Consider the following 23,548-nt stretch of genomic DNA (forward strand, 5'->3'; position numbering starts at 1 on the left):
GGGACAGAGAGAGAGGAAGACACAGAATCCAAAGCAGGGTCCGGACTCCTGGCTGTCAGCACAGAGCCCGAGGCGGGGCTCGAAGCCACGAACCGTGAGATCAGGACCTGAGCCAAAGGCAGACGCTTACCCGACTGAGCCACCCCGGCGCCCCTGGAATTGTGTTGCTGTCACCCTGTCGCCTGAAACCGGTTCTGACTATTCGGTCTATTTCCATGGCTCTCTGTGGGGCCACAGTCTGATCCCGGACCGTACCCGGCTAGCCCAGGGCCTGGTACACGGTACGTGCTACTAACGTTCACTGAATGGCTGCTTGGATGGACAGCGAAATCTAATGTAGATGCTACGGGGAAAACTAGTCTGATGGATACTCCCTGCCCCGGTGGTATCACCTTCCTGCTCCTTAGGTGAGAAAAGCTTCCTCACGTGCTGCTGCCACAGGGCTGGGGACACGTTGGGCCATAGTCACAGAGCCTCTCCGTTGCACGGACCGCTGCCCAGCGGTTCTTCAGTTACTTGTTAGGGAAAAGAACAGAGGGCGTGGGTGACTGCTGCCGCGTCGACGGGAAGCCACGTGCGCCTCCTACAGAAGTGCCACCCACGCCGGGACTTCAGGAGGGCAGCCGGTCACGACAGGAGCGTCGGACACGGTGGCGCCTCGTTCCCTGGCCCCGCTCATCCCTGACCAGACTAGGAGTGTAGGTCTGAGCCGGCCTCAGGCCTGGACGCCAGCCACCTGTTTGCGCGGTGGACAGATCCGCCCGTCGGAAAACAGGCTCAGCCTGGCTGTGCTCCTGGGGCTGCGCTACGTGGCACCGTGCCTTTCGGAGAAGCGCGGCTGGGGCCGGGGGAGGACGGACGCGTCTGTTCGGTTTCAGGGTCAAAGCTGGGAGAAACGCCGAGTTCACGGCAGGTGGCCCTGCTTCCCCAGGGGAGTTACGGTTATATCGGGAAGGGGTATCGACGGCTCTGATGGAGTCTGGAGCGCGTGTTGTCACGGTGTCTGGAGAGCCTCGACCAGTCCTCCCAGGCAGCTCCTCTGCCAGGGTGACCGTTTGCTGTGGAAACTTCTCCACACCTGGATGGCCTGTGACCCAGGCTCCCCTCCCCTCCCCCACCGCCACCTCGGGACAGTAAGGCCCTGGGCCCAGTTCCCTCTAAGTCATGCTTTTGGCATCAGGAAGGATGCCTCTCTTGCAGAGAAACGACTTATCCCCAGCACGTTTTAGCGGGAACCTGCCCGGCACGCTCTTCCTTTTGCACACTAAGCAAGATGGTTTGAGCTCGGCTCAGGACCGATTCCAAGAGCCGCTGAGTGCCGGGCATCTCTCTGTGAGGACATGTGGTCAACCTGGCAGTGCTCCTCAAGCCACAGATCTTCGGGCTGTTCCCCCCAGCGTGCTGTCCTCTGGACTGTGAGCTGGCCCAGGCAGGGGGCTGTGGGTAAGAGACCCAGGGAGACGTAGAGGCAGTGCCTGGAGGACTTTGGAGCGTATCATGCCAGGCCCCTCCGGGTGCGAGAGACAGAAAACCCAGGGCAGACTGGCCTAGAGAAAGTAGGAGATTTACCGACTCATCTGACTGAACAGAATCCAGGACTTCAAAAAGTTAGATCCATGGACGGTTTTCCCTGTCCATTTTATGGCTTCATCTTTGTATTGCTTTATATAATGCCAGCTGCTCCCCGAAGGTGGCTGCTGTGCTAGTTAAGAATAGTCCCTGTGTTTATGTAAAGGCACCCAGTGTATTAGTTTATATGGTGACAGTCCCTGCGTTTATACAGCAATTCCTGTATCAGTTTATAAAGGCAGCCCCTGCGGTAGTCTATCTAACAGTCCCTCTATTAGTTTATCTAACGCTAGTCTCTGCATAAGTTTATGTAATGATAGCCCCCTCACCCCCCCCACACCATACTAACTTACATAAATGCAACCCCTGTCTTACTTTACATAACGGGGCACCCGGGCAGATGGCCACCCCACCTCTAGGCCACCTGTCCAGGTTCAGATCCCACAGTATAGAGGCTCCCTCTGGGACCGGCCACGCAGCTCCGGGGCTCTGCTTGGATGGACGTGAGTCCTAGGCATACTCTGAGCCAATCACGAGAGTCCGAGAACCGGGCTCCGATTGGTCAGGCCAGGCAGCAGGTCCGAGGTGGTCCCCATCAGGGACTCTTACCAGAGAGGGCTGGGCACTGGGCAGTCGCAGGGCAGGACACCGGACACTGGCTTTTCGCACCCTCTCTCCTGGCTGGCTGAGCTCCTGTCCTGGGAAAGCAGGAGCTCACAGAGAAGCTCAGACCCCGGCCTGATCCCCTGACGAGGACACAGCAGAGCTGCTTGTTCCCCAGGCTGCCTGGACCCCTGGCTGAGACCCCCGTAGGGAGAAACCTGTACAGAAGGGACTGCGTGCAGGTCAGGGCTCAGCCCCATGGCGAACTGGGGTCTCGGACACCGGTGGTCGCTGGGCACGAGGATTCCCGGGGAGGGGCGCCCTCAAGCAGGCGCTCATGTCGTGGACTCGGTGTGGTCCACCGTGCACATCAGCGCGGTCCAGGAGCTCGCACTGCCTGGGCCCATCCCGCCCCGCCTCAGGATCCCCACAGCTGTTGCCCGAGCCCAGGGCCCGTGGGAGTCCCGTCCAGCAAGGCCGAGGTCCCCACCACGTGTCCCGACAAGGCCCCAGCGGGTCTCTCTGTGACTGACACTCCAGGCCAAGGGTCTGCAGGGAAAAGGCCGGGCATCAAGTGTGGGCTGGTGGGAGGCCAGGGACTCCCTGAGGGCCCTGCACCCCGCATCTGTGGGCACGGCCCGGCCATGGGCTCGTGTGGCCTCCTGCAGCGCTGTCTGAGGTCCGGTGGAGCCCGGGGCTCGGGAGGACGCGGGGCTTGGGAGGAGCAGCTGCCGGGGCTGTGGACGCCTTCGGCGGGGACGGGAAGACGTGCACCCTGCGGCTCCCCTAGATGGCGGCCACAGACGTGCGGCTCTGGATGTGATGTGCAACCTGGGAAGGTAACAGGTGGTGACCCTCTGACGTGTGGCTCAGGGACGTTGACCTGCGGATACAATGGACCGTCGAACATGGGGACCCGGGACGTGAGGTGGGCTGTGGGGCTCTGAGAAAGCACGTGGACAGGGTGACACAGAGGTGTGACGTGCAGCCCAGCAGAGGACATTGGACGGCTGATATTGGCCATGAGGTGCGCGACCTGTGGATACAACAGATGGCATCAGAGGTGGGGATTCAGGACAGGACATGCGACCTGCGGCTCTAGCACGTGACATGCCCCGCGCTGCTCTGACAGGTGACGTCACAAGTGGGGATCCAGGACATAACCTGTGCCGGGCGGCTCTGCAGGCAACGCCAGATGTGTGGCTCCGGGACGTGAAATGCATGATACAACAGATGACGTCAGACCTGTGGCTCTAGAACAGGACTTGGGACGTGCGGCTCTGGCAGATGACATCGACGGGCTGATACAGGAGGAGACATGAGCCCTGCGCCTATGACACATGACGTCACACGTGGGGATCTGAGACCTGACGTGCCAGACATGCTGATATCACAGATGGGGACACCCGTGGGGATCCCGGACGTGACGTGCGCCCCGCGGCTCTGATGACCACGACGTCGGAGAGCCGCACCCCGAGCCGCGTCCCCGCAGGATGCCCATCCAGCCCGAGCGGCCGGGAGGTCCCCGCGCGGAGCCCCCTTCCCCTCCCCGGCCGAACTCCTCCTTAGCGGCCGGTCCGCAGAGTCCCCTCCGCGCCAGCACCGCCCGGGGCAGGTGTTCCCCGCCACCCCCCACGTCCCCCCCCTCAGAGCGGGTCTCCGGGCGGCAGGTCCAGACCCGGTTCGGCCGGTGGGCCCGTGTCAGACGGACCGGGGGACGGGGCGGCGGACCCGGGGGAGGCGGTGCCCGCACCCTTCCTCTGCCTGAGCACACGTCCTCCGACGGAGCCCGAGGGCCATCGCCAGGCCCCAGAGGAGGGGCCCCGACGTGCCCGGGGCGACGTGGTCCCCGCCGGTGTCATCTGCCAGCCGCCGCTGGCTGTGCCAGGGCCCGCGTGTGCCAGGGAGGCAGATGGTTCTCTCCTCTGCCTAACGTGCCTCCTGGCAGCTGGGCCAGCTCAGGGGCAGGAGCAGCAGGTGTTTTCCTGCCCTGTGCGGCAGCCTGGAGCAAGCCCCGCCCCCGCCCGCCCCGCCCCCCGGGCAGGTGCCGCCTCCTGCCCTCCCCCCAGCGGGCCCCTGAGAGCCAGAGCAGAGGCCCAGTGGCTGGGAGAGAAGGGCTGGCTTCCTCCACCCCGAGGACCGGCCCCGTGTCCCAGGAGGGAGCGGCGGTGCCCGCGGCCCGTGACCCAGGCACCGAGCCCGACGGAAGGGAGGTGAGGTGGGGTCAGCGGTCGAAGCGAGAGGCCTGCCCGAGTCTCAGACGCCTGTCCCTGCATCTCAGGCCGCAGCCCCGAGGGTTCGGGCCCCTTCCCCAGTCGGGGCCTCGACAGCCCCCTTGAGGCCCCCCCAGGTGAGGCCCCCTAAGTGTGGACCGCCCCCCCTAGTTATGGACCCCCGGGTGAGGATCCCTCCGTGTGGACCCCCCGAGATACGGACCCCAGGTAAGGTTCCCCCGGATGTGGGCTCCCAGGTGAGGCCCCTTGAGAAGCCCCTACAGGTGAGGGCCCGGAGAGCTGCCTTCGGGGGTCTGAGCTCATGGACTTGACGGGGACCAGGCCTGGCCACGCACGGGGTCTTCTGGGAGGGAGGCCCACGCGTCCCCTGCATTCATCCTCAGGCCGGTCTCTGGGAACAGGGCTGCGCGTCTCTAGACAGGGGGGTTGGCACCAGCAGTCGGGACGCCTGGGTCCCCACGGTTCCCTGGCCTCTGTGCCCCCTGGGGAACTCAGGGCGGGTCTCGTGCATCGCCCACACCTGCCTGAGTCCCCAGGTGAGTGGCTTTGCAGCAAATGCCCGAGCGTGGGTGGGAGGGAGCCCTGCCAGGGGCGGCCCAGCGCCCTGCTGGGTGTCACCTGCAGCTCAGCCCAGGGATGAAGGGCAGGTGTGTTTGCTGTGCTCCATGGCCTTAACTGCAGGTGTGAGCAGCAGGAGGAGGAGGAGGGTGTGTGTCAGGAAGGAGTAAGGAACTCCTCTGTAGGGAGAGGCTCCGGGTTTCCAGAATGTGGAGCCGGCGTCCTGCCTCAGGGCCCAGCCCGCGACTGGATCACAAGGGGACCTGCGTCCTAGACCTCAGGCCGTGGGGCCGCGTTCCGGGGCAGCAGAGCCCGGCTCCAGGGCGAGGACGGTCGGCCTTGCGTGATGAACGTGGGTGCAGGTTAGAAGCCGTGCCCGGGCAGAAAGCAAGCGGGACGTGCGGCAGGACCCCCCGAGCCCCAACGGTTCCCTCTGAGCCATCAGATGGAGCCCCGGCTGGTGCCTGTGTGGGCGCTGGGGGGTTTGCTCTGCCCCCGAGGCTGCAGGAGGGAAGGGTCTGTGGGGAGCAGGGGTCCTGGGCACCTGCCTGCTCTGGGACCTGAGGGGCTGTGGGGGCGGCTGGGAGCAGGGGTGACTGGGGGCAGGGGCCCCGCCGGAGAAGACCCGACTCAGGAGAGCAGGAAGTGGGGTGCAGGATGGAGCCGTGCTGTCTGCAGGGCTGGGCCAGCAGGGAGGGGTTTCCCACCGTCCCGTGGGAGGCTGCCCGACGGGTGGTGAGCTCCCCGTCACCGGGAGGATTCGAGCACACATGGGTGATTGGGGCTCTCCTGGCCCCGGGCTCTGAGACAGGAGCCCTGGGGGGGGGGGGGGTGGGTGGCTGGAATGTCCCGTCTGTGGAGAGGAGCCCTGGTCGGGGATGACCCGGCCTGGAAGGCACTGGCAGGAGGCAGGACTGGGAGAAGTCTGGCCCCCAGCCCACGGCGGGGTCCCTCGGGAGGGGTCTTCCTGTGGGACAGCTCAGGATGTGCTGACTGAGTCACCCCCTCCCTGAGCAGTTGTGTTCGGTGAACTGATAGGGAGGCTCGTTTCTGATTCAGGACCTGGTCCCCCCCCCCAGCCCCCCTGTCCCTCTGTCCCAGGTAGGGGAAGGGGAAGGAGGAAGCCAGGGAGCCCTGTCCCCGTGGCAGTCCCACTTGGCATCGCCCCTGTGTTAGGCCAGGGTCCTGGTGTCTGAGAGGGGCAGGTGACCAGGGCAGGGTGTGGTCTCAGGCATGGCAGGGGATGCCACGCAGGGCGGCGGGGTCAGGTGGGGTGCTCAGGATGTTGACTGCTCCCCGTGCTAGGCAGGTGGACAGATGCAGAGATGGCAGGACACAGTGCAGCCCCAGGAAGGGCCCCCAGTCCGGCCTGCAGGCCCTGCCTGGAGCGGAACCTGTTCCCTCTGGGACAGTCCCTGCACCTGGGGCCACGGCAAGGAGGGACCCCCAGATTCCCACGGGAAGTGATCCCAGCGCCAGGTGCTCGTGGTGTCGCCAGCGGGGCACGGTGGTCGGGACGGCCCGTGGGCTCTGTTGACCCCGCCAGGGTTTGTCCTGCTTGTTCGAGTCCCCGCAGGGGTGGGAGGGGGGGCCTGGGCAGGGTCATCGGGTGAGGTTCGAACACCCCTGGGTACGTGACTGAGCCCCGGGCAGGCGGTGCCTGCAGCCCTCAGGGTCACCTGGGCTTCGTGCCCCAGGAGCTGACTCTCCCAGGGGGTGGGAGCGTCTCTCCCCACCTGCCTCCTGCCCAGGGCTGCCCTGACAGCCTCCGCCCAGCTGAGGGGGCCGGCAGTGGGGGGGTGGGGGGGCTGCACCTGTGTTTGCACAGAACACCTCGGGTGTCTGCTCTGACCCCATTAGAAACCCAGGATTCGGCCACCAACAGCTCGTCCGATACTATACTAGAGCTCCCGGGTGCTCCAAGCACACAACCCCCAGAAACCCCCCGACCTCCCGGGGCCGGGACACCTGCACTTCCTGGGACCCTTCAGTTGGGGAGGAAACATTTGTCGTTCTGCCCTCTGTCAGATTTGGTGATTTATGTCAGAGCTTTGCTGAGTCATTCAGAAGCTGCTAAAAAATGCGATTTGCTTAGAGTTTACTAAACATTCAGCAGAATGTTAAATTCTTATATTTTGCATAAAAATTTAATATTAATAAAAAAGGTTGCTAGTTAATAAAAAAGGTTGCTAGGATTGTTAAGAATATTTCCTAACAGTTCAGTAAAGTTAAATAATTCAGCAGAAAGCGTGAAAATCAAGCTGGACATATTTCTGCTTAAGGACAATGCATTTAAAGACTTATGGATTATTCCCTTAATTTCTCCTGAAATGCAACCGTAAATCCTTATTATTAGATTTTTAACGAATATTAACTTCTCAAATGAAAGTCAAGGTTCTGCTCTTCTCGGAAAGGCCGAGGGAGGGGGCAGAGTGCATCTGTCAGGCTCCGGAGGCCCCGAATCCGAGGGCAGGTCCTGGTACCCGGAGCCCCCGGGGCAGGCCCACCAGCTGCGTGGGTCTGGGGTCTTTACAGGAAGGAGCAGTGCCTCCCCTGCCCCTGAGGAGGAGAGGGAGGCAGGACTGAGGCGAGGGCACGGTGGCAGAGATGTCCCCACCCATCACGGTTCCATGGAGCAGGTCTGCTCAAGCAGAAGTTTCGGGTCTGAGCCTTAGGGGCCCGTCTGGGCCTCAGGGTGCGGCTCGCCGGGTGCAGGTCCCCCAGATCAGGCGTGAGTCCGGCCCGCTGGAGGGCCGGTGGGGCCTGAGCGGGTGCGTTGCAGGGTCAGGGGCTCCGGGGGAGCTCGGTGGGCAGCCAGCTCCGTCCTCCAGCAGCTGGCTCAGAACTGCAGTGGTCCTCGTGAGTCCCAGCCGGTACTCCCGGGCCCTCGACACTTAGCTCCGGGCAGCGCCTGTCCCACAGTCCGGCTGGGCTGTTCACCCTGGAGAGCCGTGGGCCGTGTCCTGCAGTCTCGTCCTGTAATTATCAGCCACTCAGGGACGAGGACCGGGCAGTAGCCGCGTGCCTCCCTGCTGAGGGGGGTCTCCTGTCCCGCAGCATCCTCAGCAAGGCCTGATTGGTTCCCCGGGAGAGGCCACCCTGGGGGTGCTGACTGAGCCTCCCTTGGCCTCCAGGACATGGGTCTGAGGCTCCAGGTGGCTCCGGTGGGGGCTTGGGGCTGCCCAGGGAGCTGGGCGGGTGGTCCCCATGCAGGGGGACCCTGGTCCCCTAGCCGGGCAGGCAGCCCCAGGTCACCAGCGAGGCCGCTGAGGCACAGGTCGGGGCCCTGGGCTCTGGCCAGGCTGCCTGGGCTTGACCCCGGGGCCGCCACCCCCTGGAGGTGAGGTTGAGGCATCCTTGATGGAGCCTGCTGCACCTGCGGGTTCCCACCCGCAAATGGGGGTGATGATAAACGCCTCCCCAAAATGAGACAAGGAAGTGCTCTGAGCGTGGCCTGGTGCAAGGTGAGCTCATTCAAACCCAGGGTCAAAGCCCAAAGGAGGCTCAGGCCCCGGATCCCACATCCTGTGTGCTCAGCAGGCAGTGGAGTTTCTGACTGTAATTAACACCCCCCCCCCCATGGGAAGTCAGGCACCGCCCACCCTGACCAGGTGCTTGTGGGGTGGAGGCTTTCCGTGTGTGGGCACTTGAGGCTGATCAAGGAAAAGACCAGGTAGGTGTTGTGGACAGGTGCCTGCAGGGGCGTCCCCTCCAGCCAGCAGAGGGGGGAGCCCAGGCGGGGCCGCAGAGGGGCTCTGGTGTCTGTGAAGACCTTCACGGAGGAGCCTGGGTCGCAGGACCGCAGGGGCCAGAGGGGTCTGGGCTCTTTCCTGCCCCAAGGTGTGTGTGGTCTGCCACAGAGGCTGGCTGTAGTTTCACTGCCTATGCAAAGCAGGCGAGCCCTAAAAGGCTGAAAGTTGCTCCTTTGTCTCCATTTAAAGCAAATAGATGTGTCAGCCTTGGCATCTGGCAGGGGTGGGCTGGAGGGCAGTGCATGCTGTGAAGTCAGCGTGTGGGCTCAGTGTGCGGGGCCAAGGGGAGCCCTGGGCCGGCTCCCAGTCTGTCTCTCACAGCCGGCCTCAAGCGCGCCCTCCTCCAGGGGGCAGAGGCACAGGGGTGTATGTGCAGGACGCCTGCTGGGGTGGTGGCGGTTCCCTGGAACCAGGCATCGCTTGGCCTGGAGGGGCCTGTGCTGCACAGTTCTGAGTTCCGGAGCTGGGAGGGACTGCCACGTGATGCAGCGGGGGAGAGCAGGGACCTTCCCTGTCCCAGGACAGTCCTAGGACGTCTCTCATATTCCCTGGCACTTCTGCTCTGACTGGGATGCCTAATTCCTGGGGTACATCCACAGTGACCCGACCGGTCTCCGTAATCAGGCATATCTCCTCTGGCCTGTGATGTCCTGTGATACCCAAGGTGTGTCTAACGTGACCTTGGATGTCTCCCTTATTCCCAGGTGTGTCTGAACTGGCCTGGGAGCTCCCCAATTCACCACATGTGTCTACACTGGTAGTTCTTATTCCCCAGGTGTATCTACTCTGACCTGTGATGACTAATCTGTTGTGTTTACTCTTACACTGGTTACGCCCGAATTCACGAGTGTACGTACAATGACCTCTGATGTCATCCCGTTGTGCAGGCTTTTTGGCTTTGATCTAGGGTGTCCTAATTCCCTAGAGGTGTCTGCCCTGAACTTGGATGACTTTCTAACTCTCCAGTTGTGTCGTCTACTACATAGAATGTCTCCCTCATACCACAGGTGTCTCTACCCTGACCTGGCAGACATGGAAGCACGTTTCCTAGACTAGTCTACACTGCTGTGAATGTCTCCCAGCTTCCCCAGGTGCGCCATCACTAACCTGTGATTCTCCATAATCTCTAAAGTGTGTCCAGCATGAACTTGGATGTCTCCCTAATTATACTCACCTTTGGTATTTCCCACACAATTGTCCAAGTGTGTCTACACTGACTTGGGATGTCTCTCTAAATGTGTCTACACTGTGTTCGAGGTACACACAGTGATGTGTCTACACTGTGTTGGGGCATCTCCCTTAATCCCCAAGTGTCTATACTCTGATATGTGCTGTGTCCCTAAATTCCCAGGCTGCATTGACTTGAGTGGTCTCCCTGATTTTGCAAGAGTTTCTCTAGTGACTTTGAAATCCCAGTAATGCCCCCAGGAGTGTCTTTACTCACTGGATGTCACTTGAATTCCCTGGGTGTGTCTTACCCTGACCACGATGTCTTCCTAGTTTCCCCAGGGTGGAGAATGTGGTCTAGGATGTCTCGTTATTGCTACTGTGTGTCTCCACCGACCTGGGAACTTCCCCCGAGTCCCCAGGAATCACCCTAAGAAACCTACCTAAGACCTGGGAATCTTCTTGGAGAAGCTAGATGTGTATACAGTGACCTGGGGGGTCCCCCTGCTTCAGTGTGTGCATCCTGACCTGGGGGGGGGGGTCCCCCTGCTTCATCAGGTGTGTTTAGACTTACCAGGCATGTTGTTCATAGTGCCCAGGTGGGTCTAAATTTTATCGGGATGTGTATTTCCCAAGTTGTGTCTTTTTAACCTGTGATGTCTTTGTAAGTCTCGGTTCTATATACCGCAATCTCGGATCTCTCCCCAATTCCAGGCGTGTGTATACACTGATCTGTGAAGTCTCCCTCCTTCTGGGATTTATCTGTGTCTCCCCAGATGTGTCTCACCTTACCTGGCATTGCCCTATAACTGCCTAGGTGTGTCTACCATGAACATGGATATCTTCCTATTCCAGATGTATCCACACTGACCTGGGATGTATCTACTTAGGAGTGGCTACTATAAGCTGTTTCATACCCCTCATTCCTTGTGTGTATCTACGTTGACCTGGAAAGCCACCTTAATAACAGTGTGTTTACGCTGAATTAGAAAAAAAAAAATCTCTCTAGCTCTCCACGTGTGTTTACTTTAACTTGATGGTCTCCCAAACCCCAAGTATATATACGTCGTCCTGGGATGTCTACAGAATTCCTGAGGTGTCTCTAACTTAACCTAGTGTTTCTGCCACATAACCCAAGTGTGGGTACTTTGATTTGGGATGGGTCCCCGATTCCCCCGGTTTGTCTACACAGGCGCGGGATGTTTCCCTAATTGTGTAGACACCTGGTTATCTATACCTTGAGCTGGGACATCTAACAACCCACGTGTGTCTCTGTTGACCTAGAAATTCTAATTTCCCAGCTGTTTCCATCCTGACCTAATAGGTCTCCCTAATAACCAGGCATGTTTTTGACCTGGATGTCTCCCTCCTCGTGTTGTGCCTACTCTGATCTGGAATGTGCCGCTAATTCCTCAGCTGTGTCTACACTGACCTGGGACGTATTGTTCATTTTCCAGACGTGTCTTCAATAACCTTTGATATCCTCTTAATTCACCAGCTACGTCTGCGCTGACCTGGGATCTCTCTCTAATACCCTAGATATTTCTACCCTGACCTGGAATGTTTTCTTCATTCACCAAGTATGTCTGCCCTAAACTTAAATACTCCTGAAAATTCCTAGGCATGTTTTCTCTGATACCCCCTTGTAGCCCACTTGTGTCCACACTAACACGAACAAATTCCTAATTCCCAGATGTTTCTACTAGGACTTGGGATGTCACCCTCCTTCCCCAAGTATGTCTGCTCTGACCTGGCACATGTCACTAATTCCTAAGGTGTGTGTCCACTGACCTGGGATATGTCATTAAAACAGGGGCTTATCTGTACTGCTATGGAGTCTGTTTCTCTGTTGTCCCTACAGTGGAAGTGTCTCCTAACTGCACAGGTGTTGGCTGTCTTGAACCTCAGTGTCTTCCTAATTCCTGAGACGCATCTAGACTGACTTGGACCGTTTCACTAATTCCTCAGGTATATCTACCAAAAATGGTATCTTTTCCTAATTTATCAGGGTGTCTGCACTGACCTGGGATAGTTTCTTAATTCCCTAGGTGTTTCAACACTGAGCTGCTATAACTCCATAGGTTTCCAGGTATGTGCACCTCAACATTAGATGTTTTGGGTTTTTTTAAATTTTTATTGGGATATAATTGACTTAATATAACATTAAGTTTTAGCACATTGATTTGATACATTTTTGTGTTGCAATATGATTACCACTGTAGCATTAGTTAATACATTTATCCCACCACAGATTATTTCTTTTTTGCAATGAGAACAGTTGAGATCTAGTCAGCAGCCCCGACGTTTGTAACACAGTCCTGTTGGCTATAAACACTAGCTGTACATTCGATTCCCGAGCTGCTTCATCTCCTGGTTACAAGTTTCCACCCTGACATCTGCCCAGTTCTCCCACCCCTCAGCCACCGCAGCCACAGTTTGCCCCGGTTTTGCAAGTTTGACTTGTTTTACATATGAGGGTATACAGTGTTTGTCTTTCTCGGATTCATTTCACTTACTGTAATGTTCTCAAGGTCCATCCTGTGGTACAAATGTCAGGATTTCCTGCTTTCTCGTGTCCCAGTATTCCATGGTGTGTCCACACACCTTTAAAGCTGTTTTTTTTTAATGTTTATTAATTTTTGAGAGAGAGACACAGCATGAGCAGGGGAGGGGCAGCGAGAGAAGGAGACACACAATGCAAAGCAGGTCCAGGCTCTGCACTGTCAGCACAGAGCCCGATGCGGGGCTCGAACTCACAAACTGAGATCATGACCTGAGCTGCAGTCAGATGCTTCATCGACTGAGCCACCCAGGTGCCCCACACACCATCCTTCTTATCCACTCACTCATCGGTGAACATTTCAGGTGTTTCCATATCTTGGCTGTTGTGAGTAATAATTACTATAATGGGGCGCAGATATCTTTTCGATATTGTATCTTCGTTTCCTTCAGGTGTATACCCAGAAGTGGGTCTCGTGGGTCATACGGTTGTTCTGCGTTTTTAAAGTAGCCTCCGTATTTTCCATAGGGGCTGAACGCTCCCACCACAGCGCACATGGTTCCCGTGTCTGCGCGTCCTCACCAACACTCTCCCTTGTCGTCTTGGTGACAGCTGTTCCAGCAGGTGCCAGGTGGTAGCTCATTATGATCTTGATCTGCATTTCGCTGATTATTAGGGTTGTGGAATATCTTTTCACGTATGTACCTGCTGACCATTTGAATGTCTTCTTTGGAAAAATGTTAGTTCCTCTGTTTTTTCAAAGATTGTTTGGGGTTATTACTGAGTAGTATGTTCTTTATATATTTTCAATTTTTACCCTTTCCTCAATGGTTTGCAAATATTTTTCTCATTCCACAGACTGCCTTTTTGTTGGTTTTTTATTTTTTTTTTACTGTTCCTTTGCAGCGCAGAGGCTGGTTAGTTTGACACCGTCCCGCTGGCTTTTTGCTTTTGTTGTGCTTTTGCTGTCGTATCCCCAAAACCATTTCCAAGCCCAACCTCAGGGAGCTTCTTCCGGCGTTTTCTTCTGGGAGTTCTGTGGCATCAGCCTTTATGTTTAAGTCCTTAATGTATTTAGAGTTAATTTTGGAGAGTTGAGTGGTGTAGGATAGGGGTCCAATTTCATTTCTCAGCAAACAGCTGTCTAGTTTTCCCAACACCATTTGCTGAAGAGACCCTCCTCTCCCTATTAGGTATTTTTGGCCCCCTTGGCAAAGAGTAGTGGATCGTAAATGTGTGGGTTTATTTCAGGGTGCTCTGTCCTGTTTTATTGGTCTTTGTTTTTATGCCAGTACCATATTGTTTTAATTGCATGGTTTTGTAGTATAGTTTGAAACCAGGCAGTGTGATGTCTCTGGATTTCCTTTTTTTTTTTATCAGGAGCGTTATATTTGGGGGTGCCTGGGTGGCTCAGTTGGTTAAGCATTGGACTGTTTTTGGCTTAGGTCATGATCTCACGGTTTGTGAGTTCAACCCCCTCACCGGGCTCTGTGCTGACAATTTGGAGCCTGCTTGGGATTCTTTCCCTCTCTCCCTCCTCCACTCACTCTGTTTCTCTCTCAAAAATAAATAAACTTAAAAAAAAAAACAGATTGTTCTATTTGGGTCATTCTTTGGGGAGAGTTCCATATAAATTTTAGGATTTTTTCTGTTTCTGTGAAAAATGCCATTGGAATTCTGACAGGTGTTATGTTAAATCTGCATATGGCTGTTAAATCTGCGTATGGCTTTGGGTAGTATGGCTATTTTAACAATGTTAATTCTTTGCTTCCGTGAACATGGGGCATCTTTCCTTTTGTTTCTTCTTCAATTTCTTTCATCAAGCTCTTGTAGTTTTCATTGTGCACATTTTTCACCTGCTTGGTTAAATTTATTCCTATTTTTATTGTTAAAAAGTTGCTCTTGTGAATATGATAGTTTTCTTTTTCAGATGTTCCACTGTTAGTGTATACAGACACACTGATTTCTGTGTGCTGATTTTGTATCCTGAAATTTTACTAAATTCATTGATTATTTCTAATAGCTTTTTTAGTGGAGTCTTTAGGTTTTCTATGTATAACATCGTATCACGTACAAAGAATGACAATTTTACTTCTTCCTTTCTGATTTGGATGCATTTTCTTTGTTGCTTGATTTCTCTGGCTGGAATTTCCATTGCTGTGGGTTGAATAGGAATAGTGAACTCTTTCCTTGTTCCCGATCTTGATGGTGAAAGACTCAAAGCATTTCTTCTGGGTATGAGGTTCGCTGTGGGCTCGTTGTTAACCAGCTTAATTATGTTGAAGTGTGTTCCTTCTGCACATGACTTGTTAACAGGTTTTATCATCAAAGGTATAGTCTGTTGAGTGCTTATTCTGCATTAACTGAAATGATAGGAATTTTTTTCTTTTACTCTCACATGTATCACTTAATGTATGTTGAACCACCCCCGCATCTCACGGATAAGTCTGTTGCTTGTGGTATTATATAACTGGTCTTAGGTGTTAAACTTAGTTTACTAATATTTTGTCAACCTACTATCGGGGTAATGCTTGCCTTGTGAAATAAGTTTGGAAGTGTCCCCTCCTCTTCAGTTTTTGGGACTGTGTTGGGGGAGGAACAGCATTAATTCTTCTGTAAACATTTGGTAGATTTCAGCAGTGAAGCCACCTGGTCCCGGAGTTTTCTGTGTTGAGAGGTTTTTGGTTGTTGATTCAATCTCCTGACTCATTATTGGCCTATTCAAATTTTCTATTTCTTCCTGATCCAGGCTTGGTAGTAGTCTCTTATGATCCTTTGCATTTCTGTCGTATCAGTTGCAGTATCTTCTCTTTCATTTCTGATTTTGAGTCTTCTTTTCTCAGTCTAGCTAAAGGTTTGTCAAGTTTATCTTTCCAGAAACCCAGCTCCTAGTGTCATTGATCTTGTCTGTTGCTTTTCTGGTCTCTATTTCATTTGTTTCAGCTCTGATCTTGGAGAATCTACTTCCTTCCCTATGCAGACGTTGGGTTTAGTTCTTACCTTTCTAGTTCCTTGAAGCATAAAGTTACATTGTTTATTTAAGGTACTTTTATTTTAACGTTTGCACTAGTTACTATAAACCTCCCTCTCAGAGCTTGTTTTGGAGCATTGCGTGGGTTTTGGTGCATTATGTTTCTGTTGTCATTTGTTTGCAGGTATTTTGTTTAATTTCCCATTGATTTCTTCTTTGACCCATTCATTGTTCAGGAATGCGATGTTTAGTTTACACATTTGTAGATTTCCCAGCTTTACTCTTTGTGTTGATTTCCAGTTTTGTACCATTTCAGTGAGAAGAGATACTTGATATAATTTGTCTTCTTAAGTTTGCTAGGACTCATTTTGCAGCCTGTCATATGATCTGTCCTGGAGAATGTGTGTATTAGAGAACAATGTGCATTCTGCTGCTGTAGCTAGAATGTTCTATAAATGTCTGTTAGGTCCATTTGGTCTAATGTATGGTTCAAGTCCAATGTCTCCTTGTTGATTTTCTGTCTGGATGATCTATATCCATGGCAGAAAGAGGGCTATTAGAGTCTATTATTGTGTTGTCTTTTTTCCCTTTCAGATCTGTTAGCATTTGCTTAATATATTTAGGTGCTTTAACGTGTGTATGTTTGACTGTCATATTCTTGGTAAACTCCCTTTATCCTTATGTAATGACCTCTTTTGTTACTGTTTTTGGCTTAAATTCTATTTTCTCTGATATAAATACCCTTGCTTTCTTTTGGATTACACCCTCATGAAATATCATTTTCTGTCCCTTGACTTTGAGCCTATGTGTGTCCTTAAACCTGAAGCAAGTCTCTTACAGCCAGCATGCAGTTGGCTCTTTTCAGAAATCCATTCAGCCACTCTGTGTGTGTCGATTGGAGAATTCAGTCCATTTGTATTTAGTGTGATTACTGGTAACAGAGTGGCTATAGGAAGCCCTTATTACCTGTTTCCTGGTTGTTTCGCACTTCAATTTTCCCTGTGCTGTTTCTGCCCATTTTTGTATCTCAATCTTCTGTGGTGGTCTGTTCTCTTTTCCCTTTGCTCTTTTGTGCCTCTACTTCAGAATTTTGCTCTGTGGTTACCAGGAGGCTGACATGATCTATCTCAGATAAAACAGCCCATTTGAAGTTGACAGTGACTTCACATACAGAATCCTCACTCTTTACCACTTGTATATTTTTGATGTCACAGTTTTTCTCTTTTGTATTGTGTATTAATCAATCATAGTAGCTGTAATTTTTATATTCTTTCCCCTGGACCTTTATGTTCCAGCAAAGTGGCTAATCTACCGTTGCAATCTGACTCGTGTGTCGTTTCACTGATTATTGTCCCTTCACCTCAGCTGGAATAACTCTTCTCAGCATTTCTTGTAAGGAGGGTCTAGTGCGATGAACTCACTCAGCTTTTGTTGGAAAAGTGTCTATTTCTTCATTTCTGAAGGATAACTTTACCAGATATTCTTGGCAGGCAGTTTTTTTCCTACAGCACTTTGAATTATCATCCACTCTCTCCTGGCCTATAGGCTTTCTGCTGAGAAATGCACTGACCACCCAGTGAGGGTTCCTTTGTAGATTACAATATTCTCTGCATGCTTTTCGGATTCTCTGTCTTGGATTTTTGACAGTTTTGTCATGGTGAGTGTGTTTTGGGGAAGGCCTGTTGGCACCGGGATAGGAGGGTGGTCTATTGGCTTCCTGGACTTGGCTGCCCAAGTGTCTCCCCAGGTCTGGGACGTTTCAGCCATTATTTCTTAAATAAACTCCCTGCTCCTTTTCTCTTTCCAGAATGCAATTTTTCTGATACTTGTACTTTTGATGGAGTCACATGGATCTTCTAGGCTTTTGTAATGCTTTTTAATTCTTTATAATCCTGATTGGGTTATTTCAAAGTTCCTATCCTGTAGCTCACTGATTCCGTCTTTCATTTTATACACTCTGCTGTGAGTGCCCTCTATTGCATTTTTCATCCCATTCATTCAATTCTTTAGTCCCAGTTTTTTGTGATTTCTCATTGTTAAATTTGTCATTTTGTTCATGTACATACAGCTTTTCTGATTTTTGTTAAATTGTCTCTTGTGTGTTTTCTTTGGGCCCCTTATCAGCTGGGTCACAAACTTCAGCCTTTGTGTTTGGTTGTTGGAGGGTTACTGTTGCCTTATGGTGACGATGCGTTCCTTGATTCTTCACTCACGTTCGTTGTACTTTTGCGGTGCTGCTCTGGTGTAGGAGTGGCGGACATCGCCTCAATCTTTGTGATCCCTTTCAGGTGGGAGATGCTGTTAGTCAAGCCTGTCGGGTCTGGGCTTTCTCTGTCCTTGTGTGGACATCCCTGTCCTTGCTTCCTGCCCTGTCCTGTAGCAGAATTCTTGAGCTTGTAGGCCTTCTCTGGTCTGGAGAACTCACCTCATTTCCCGGAAGGTGGCCCTACAGACACTTGTGTGGTGCGTCCTCCGCCCACGGGGGCAGACTGGGCAGGTGTGGGCTCAGTACTCTAGGTGTGGTGGATCCTCAGGTAGGATTCTTCCAGAAGCTCACATTTGGACTTCAGTGCTAATATTCTCATCTGTTTGCTGATCCTCTCTCCCCTGGAGTCATGGACGTCCCTCAGTACTCTGGGTGCTGCTGGAGAGAAATGGGGTTCTCCTGCAGCCCCCACACAGCTGGGGACGCCGGCACTCCCGGTGCTCCCTCCCACCGTGGGAGAGGCTGCTGCTGCTCATTGAGCCCCACGTGGCGTCACCTTTGGGGAGGGGTGGCACCGGCAAAGTTCCTCTATTTCCAGTGCATCCAGACTCTGGGGATATGCTGGAGCCGCCCCTGGGGCAGCTTGGACCCCACCCCAGCCTTCCTTGTCTGTGCATTTCTGTCCAAGTCAGCATGCTCGAGGCTTCCCCGCTAGCGGCAAGAGGGCTCCCGCTGGTTTGCAGCCCCTCGGAGGTCTGTCTGCCTATTTCCAGGTACACGGTTGGGTGACGCTCCTCCCAGAGCCTTTGGCGTATGGGGTTGGATCCCAGAGGCACTTGTGTTCACAGATGGATGCCTGACGAGTTATTCAAAAAGGGAGACACAAAGCAGGGATGTCTTACACTGCCATGATGCTCTGAATGCCTTTCAGATATTCCAGTTACGTCTACACTAGCCCGGGATGTTCCCCTCATCCCCCCTGGTGTCCGCACTTGACCTGCTGTGTCTACTTAATACCCCACGTGTTACGCTAACATGGTTTACCTCCCTGTTCCCCAGGTGCACCCACCTTAATCTCAGCTGTCTAACTGCTGAGGTGTGGCTGTTTATAGCTGGGATATCTAATTATGCAGACGAGTCTACACCGAATAAGGACGACTTTCTAAATCCTCAGGGTATGCCTATCCTGACCTGGGGTGTGTTCCTCATTTTCCAGGTGCATCTACACTGACCTGTGATGTCTAGTCCCCTGTCTAACCAGACCTGGACGTTTCCCCAGTTCCCCAGGCATGTCCACGCTGATCTGGCGGGACGTCCACCCTGACATCTCCCTGTCACTCTGGCTGTCTACCAGGGCGCCTCTTTACATCACACAAAGTCTAACGGGACGCGTAGTGAGTGCTTCCTCGGGTTAGTTCAACTCTGACGTGGGGTGTCCCCCAATTCTAACATGATGCTCTTGTTCCCCAGGGGGAGCTACCATGATCGATGACGTCACCTCGATTCCTCAAGTATTTCTGCATGGACCCGGGAAGTGTCCCTAACCCCCCAGTTCTGTCTACCCTGATCAGGGAGACAGGTTCAGGCCGTAAGCACTGAGGCCTCCCTAGTAAGTCAGGTGTGTGTGCACGTGCCTGGAGGGGCATCTGTCCCGACCTGGGTTGTCACTCCAATTCTCCAGGCTTGTGACGTCTCCGTGACCCAGGATGGTGTCTGGCCTGAGCGAGGACTCCCTCCACACTCCAGTGTTGCTGGTCCTAGCGGGGAGGTGGACTCTGTTCCCCTGGGGTGTCTACCTTTACAAGTTAGGTCTCCAGAATTCTCCAGCTGTATCTCACTGGAACTCCACAGAAGTGACTTTCTCTATCGCAGAATATCTACAGTTACAGTAAGTGTTTGTGCAGTAGTTAGCTCGTTCCCTCCCTTAGCAGTACCAGTCTTATTCAGAGAGTAAAGAGTCTAATACAGGTTTTGCTTGTATAAACAACGCACAAAAAATTGAAACCCATCATGAAAGGTGCAGATTGGCTTATAAAAATAAAAACTGAATTTAACCAACTAAAAAGATCAAGTGAGTACACTGGCATTTGATGAATTCAGGAGACATGGTCAGGGTCTATGCACGAGGGGGCAACAGAAAACGTCGCAGGTCAGAGTAAACACCTGGAGAACCCATGTCCCAGAGCTGCTCTGACATGCCTGTTACAGAGACCTTCCAGGTCAGTGTGGACACAATGGGATATCAGGCAGACATACCAGGTTATGGTGGGCACTTAAGCTATTAAAGCACTGCTGGTCAGTGTAGACCCAAGTGCAGATAAAGGGAGGTATCCCAGCATGGTGTAGACACACCTCAGGACTAGGGAGACATCCCAGGTCAGGAGATCAACACCTGCGACAGGCAGACGTCCGGTCAGGACACGCACACCTAGTGGATACGACCTACCAAGTCAGGGCAGATGCGGCCGGGGATTTCGGGAGACGCCGCAGGTCATGTAGACTCACCTGTGCAACCAGGCAGATACCCAAGATGAGGCAGCCAGCCCTGGGAAACGAGGAACCTTCCACTAAGACCAACCTGGGGAATGAGGTGCACGTCTTGGGCAACACTAGACACGACAGTCACACCCAGAGATGCTCCCGCTTAGTACGGACACAGCTGGGGCACGAGGGAGGCGTCCCTGGTCGTGGAGACACACACGGGCTTGGAGAAAACATACAAGGTGAAGGTAGCCACAGCTGGGGAGAGCTGAACACCTGCCAGGTGAGGGCAGCCAGGTAATGGTAAACATGGGTCACCGAAACATCCTCTGTCAGGTCAGTATAGACGTACCTGAACTATGAGCAGATACACCAGGTCAGGTGAGACACAGTCGGGAGAGAGGGAGCTATCACGGTTCACAGTAGAAACACCAGAGTTCTGAGAGACGTTCCAGGTTCTAACACACACCTTGGAAACGTGGGAGACATCCTAGGACAGGGCAGACAAACCTGGGGAATAAGTGACACTTCCCTGGTCAGCATGGGGACACAAGGCATATCTGGTAGATGTAGCAGGCCAGTGTAGACACACCTCTCTCCCCACGCGCAGCTCTGGGGGCTCCCGCGGGTGGGGCCTGACCACAAGGCAGGAGGTGGGAGCCCCGGCCACACAGCCCGCAGGTCAAGGCGCGGGGAGGGAGTGGGGTGAACACGGGGGACAGTGGATCCGGGGCGACAGAGGGTGTGCCGCACGAGAGCCACCTGGACACACCCGAACTCTCACCTGAGGGTGCCACACCTGGACGCTCTTGAATGGTCGCGGGCTCGTCAACGCTGGACTCCATCCACCGGGCAACCACCAGGGTCCCCTCGGGGTGGGGGTAGGGGGGCGCAAGCTCTGGTCCCCACCGCCCCGCCTGGCTGCCCCGTCCTGTGTCCCGACGGCCCTCTGCCACCCGAGGCTCCGCATTGCTGCACGATGTGGAAGAACCACACGGCACGGAGGTGGGGAATCTGACTCTCCCCTCAAACTGCTCTGGTTCCACTGAGACCAGCAGGAAAGAGGAAGCGCGATAATAAACCTGCCCACGGGAAACCAATAAGAAGCGGGGCCTCGTGCCTTTGGCAAGAGGAGCCCAGAAATGCAGTAACTTTTTGCCTTAACTTCCCCTCCACAGGCTCTCGTGAAGCATCATCTGCTTAGATCCCAAGATGAGCCATTACGAGAGTCTGCTGCTTGAGCGGAACGCCTCTGGTCTGCAGAGAAATATAGTTTTGCAAAGCGCCAGATCTCAAGACCTGGGGCTGGGCCGCTCTCCAGGGGCGGGAGGCCGGCCCCCCAGGGAGAGACGGGGTCGGGGAAGGGACCCTGCCGCAGAGCTGACCGCACGAGCAGGCGCAGGTGGCCGTGGTGTCCCCCGGGCGGGCCGATGCTGGGGAGGCCACACGGGGGTCACTTGTCCCTCGCGGCCGCCGTGCTCACGAACCACGAGTACCTCGTAAACCCCTAGGAGTGGGCCACATGGGTCTTTCCGAGACTCCCCTGTGTTTCCGTGGGGGATGCTTGTCTCCCGCACCCACTGGCAACGCGCTCGGCCATTGGCGTCACAACCTGGGCGTCACGTCCTGGCCGACGCTCGCTGTGCTGTGCTTCTGATGGTTGCAGGACCTCACGATTGTCCTGTGTCCCCTGGTGAGGAGTGAGGGGAGTTCCAGTCGGGCGCTGACCGGCCATCTGTGCGTCGTCTCTGGAGACAGACTCGGCCCATTTTTTAATGGGATCGTTCCTTTGTCGCTGAGCAGTTTTTACAGATCCTGGGTGTCAGCCCCTCATCAGGTGAGGGAGACATTTTCTCCCATTCTGTGGGCTGTCTTTAACTCCCCTGATGGGGCCCTCTGATGCCCCAAAGTGCTTCCTTTTGTGAAAGTCCAATTTATCTGCTTTTCTAGTTGCCTGTGCTTTGGGTGCTAGAGCCAATAAATCACCACAAATGCAACGTCCTGAATCTTCTCTCCTGTGTGTTCTTCTAAAAGTCTTACGGTCTTAGCTCTTACGCTTGGGTATTTGACCCCATTTCTGCTGATTTGGGCATATGGGGTCACGGAAGGGTCCAGCCTCTTTCTCTCACGCACGTGTGGACGTCCAGTTTTCCCAACACCATTTGTTAAAGAAAAACCTGTCTTTTCCCCCGTTGAATAGTTTTGGCACTCTTGCTGGAAATCAGTTGACCAAGAATATGCGGCCTTCTTTCTGGGTTTTCTCCTCCAATCCTCTCGTCTCTACTTGTGTTTTATGCCAGAACAACACTGTTTCTATTGCTGTAATTTTGCAGTGAATTTTGAAATCAAGAAGCGGGAGTCCTCCAACTTTCTCCTTGTCAAAATTATTTCGGGTACTCCGGGTCCCTTGAAACGCCGTATGAAATTTGGAATGTATTTTTCTGTATCTACAAAAAAAGTGTCCAGGGCTTCGGGGGTGATGGCAGTGAACCTGCGGAGGAACCAGCATTTCGGGAACACTGTCGTCCTAGCGGCGTCCCATCACCCGGCCGTGAACACAGGACATCTGTCCGCGTATTAACGCCTTCCGTGGTCGTTCAGTAACACGGTGTAGTTCCCGTGAACAAGTCTCCTGTCTCGTTGGCCTAACTTGTTTCTAAATGTCTTACTCTTTTTGACGCCATTTTAAAAGTAATCGTTTCCTTAATCTGAAACGTGAGTGACATCTGCCTGTTGATTTGTGTCCTGCCACCTTCCTGAGTCTGTCAGTGCTGACCGTGGTTTCCCGTCGGAGACTTCAGGGTTTCCTACACGTGAGACCGCGCTGCTGTGAACACGGGACCTCGGTTCTCCCTTCCCAGGCCACCTCCCCCACCCGCACAGCTGTCCCCCCGCGGCCCCCCGGGTGGCCCCCTGCCCGCCCACAGTCCCGGCTGCCAGTTTCTGCTTCTCGAGGCCACGGAGTCCGATCTGTTCAGAGGAACTAAGTAGACGCGCTCACTCGGCTCAACTCACCTGCTCGACGGGTCGCATCCGGCTGGGGTTTTCTTTCCAGGCTCCGATCACGTGGTGTCCGAGTTCCCCACCGCCGTCGGACCCCGGGCTTGTCCTGCGGCCCAAAGAGGCCTGGGGCCGCCCCACTGCACAGATGCAAGGCCACGCGGCATTAGGAAGCCGGGGACATGGTGCTCTGTTCCCCCCGAGACCACGTGCAGATGGCCCTGAAGCCGCTCTTCTGCTTCCAGCACCACACGGGCCTTCATGGAAGGCTGCGTCTCCCCCCAGCAGGAGCCTCGGCGAGGGGCTGTGGGGACGGAGGCGAAGGACCCCAAGCCGGGCAGGAGCACGTGCCACAGAAACCACCCAGAATCCACGGGGGAGAGCAGGCGAATGTGCGTCTGCTCAGTCTGACAGAGGGGCTCGCGACTGGCCGCTCCTGGTGCCCGTGGAAGTGCCCACGCGGGGACATTGAGCACCATCCTCCCCCCAGGTTCTAAGCGGCTTTTC

The 23,548-nt window shown here is 54.3% G+C and overlaps 2 long non-coding RNA genes across 3 annotated transcripts; one reads left to right on the plus strand and one right to left on the minus strand.

The window, feature by feature from the left end:
* Positions 1 to 523: 523 nt before the first annotated feature.
* Positions 524 to 14,087, plus strand: LOC113595105 (uncharacterized). Its single transcript, XR_008291602.1, has 3 exons — positions 524 to 4,385; positions 9,724 to 9,807; positions 11,341 to 14,087. It is a non-coding gene; the product is annotated as an uncharacterized LOC113595105 (long non-coding RNA).
* An 11-nt stretch (positions 14,088 to 14,098) lies between these two features.
* On the minus strand, positions 14,099 to 23,297 carry LOC113595106 (uncharacterized). Of its 2 annotated transcripts, none has more exons than XR_008291600.1 (3): positions 23,057 to 23,297; positions 20,826 to 22,848; positions 14,099 to 20,551 (listed from the first exon to the last, which is right to left on the minus strand). It is a non-coding gene; the product is annotated as an uncharacterized LOC113595106 (long non-coding RNA). The 2 variants fall into 2 exon arrangements; XR_008291601.1 differs by having other exon boundaries at positions 14,099 to 20,264; positions 20,394 to 22,848.
* Between the last annotated feature and the right edge of the window lie 251 nt (positions 23,298 to 23,548).

The sequence above is a fragment of the Acinonyx jubatus genome, chromosome D3, assembly GCF_027475565.1.
Source record: "Acinonyx jubatus isolate Ajub_Pintada_27869175 chromosome D3, VMU_Ajub_asm_v1.0, whole genome shotgun sequence".
NCBI classification, from domain to species: Eukaryota; Metazoa; Chordata; class Mammalia; order Carnivora; family Felidae; genus Acinonyx; species Acinonyx jubatus.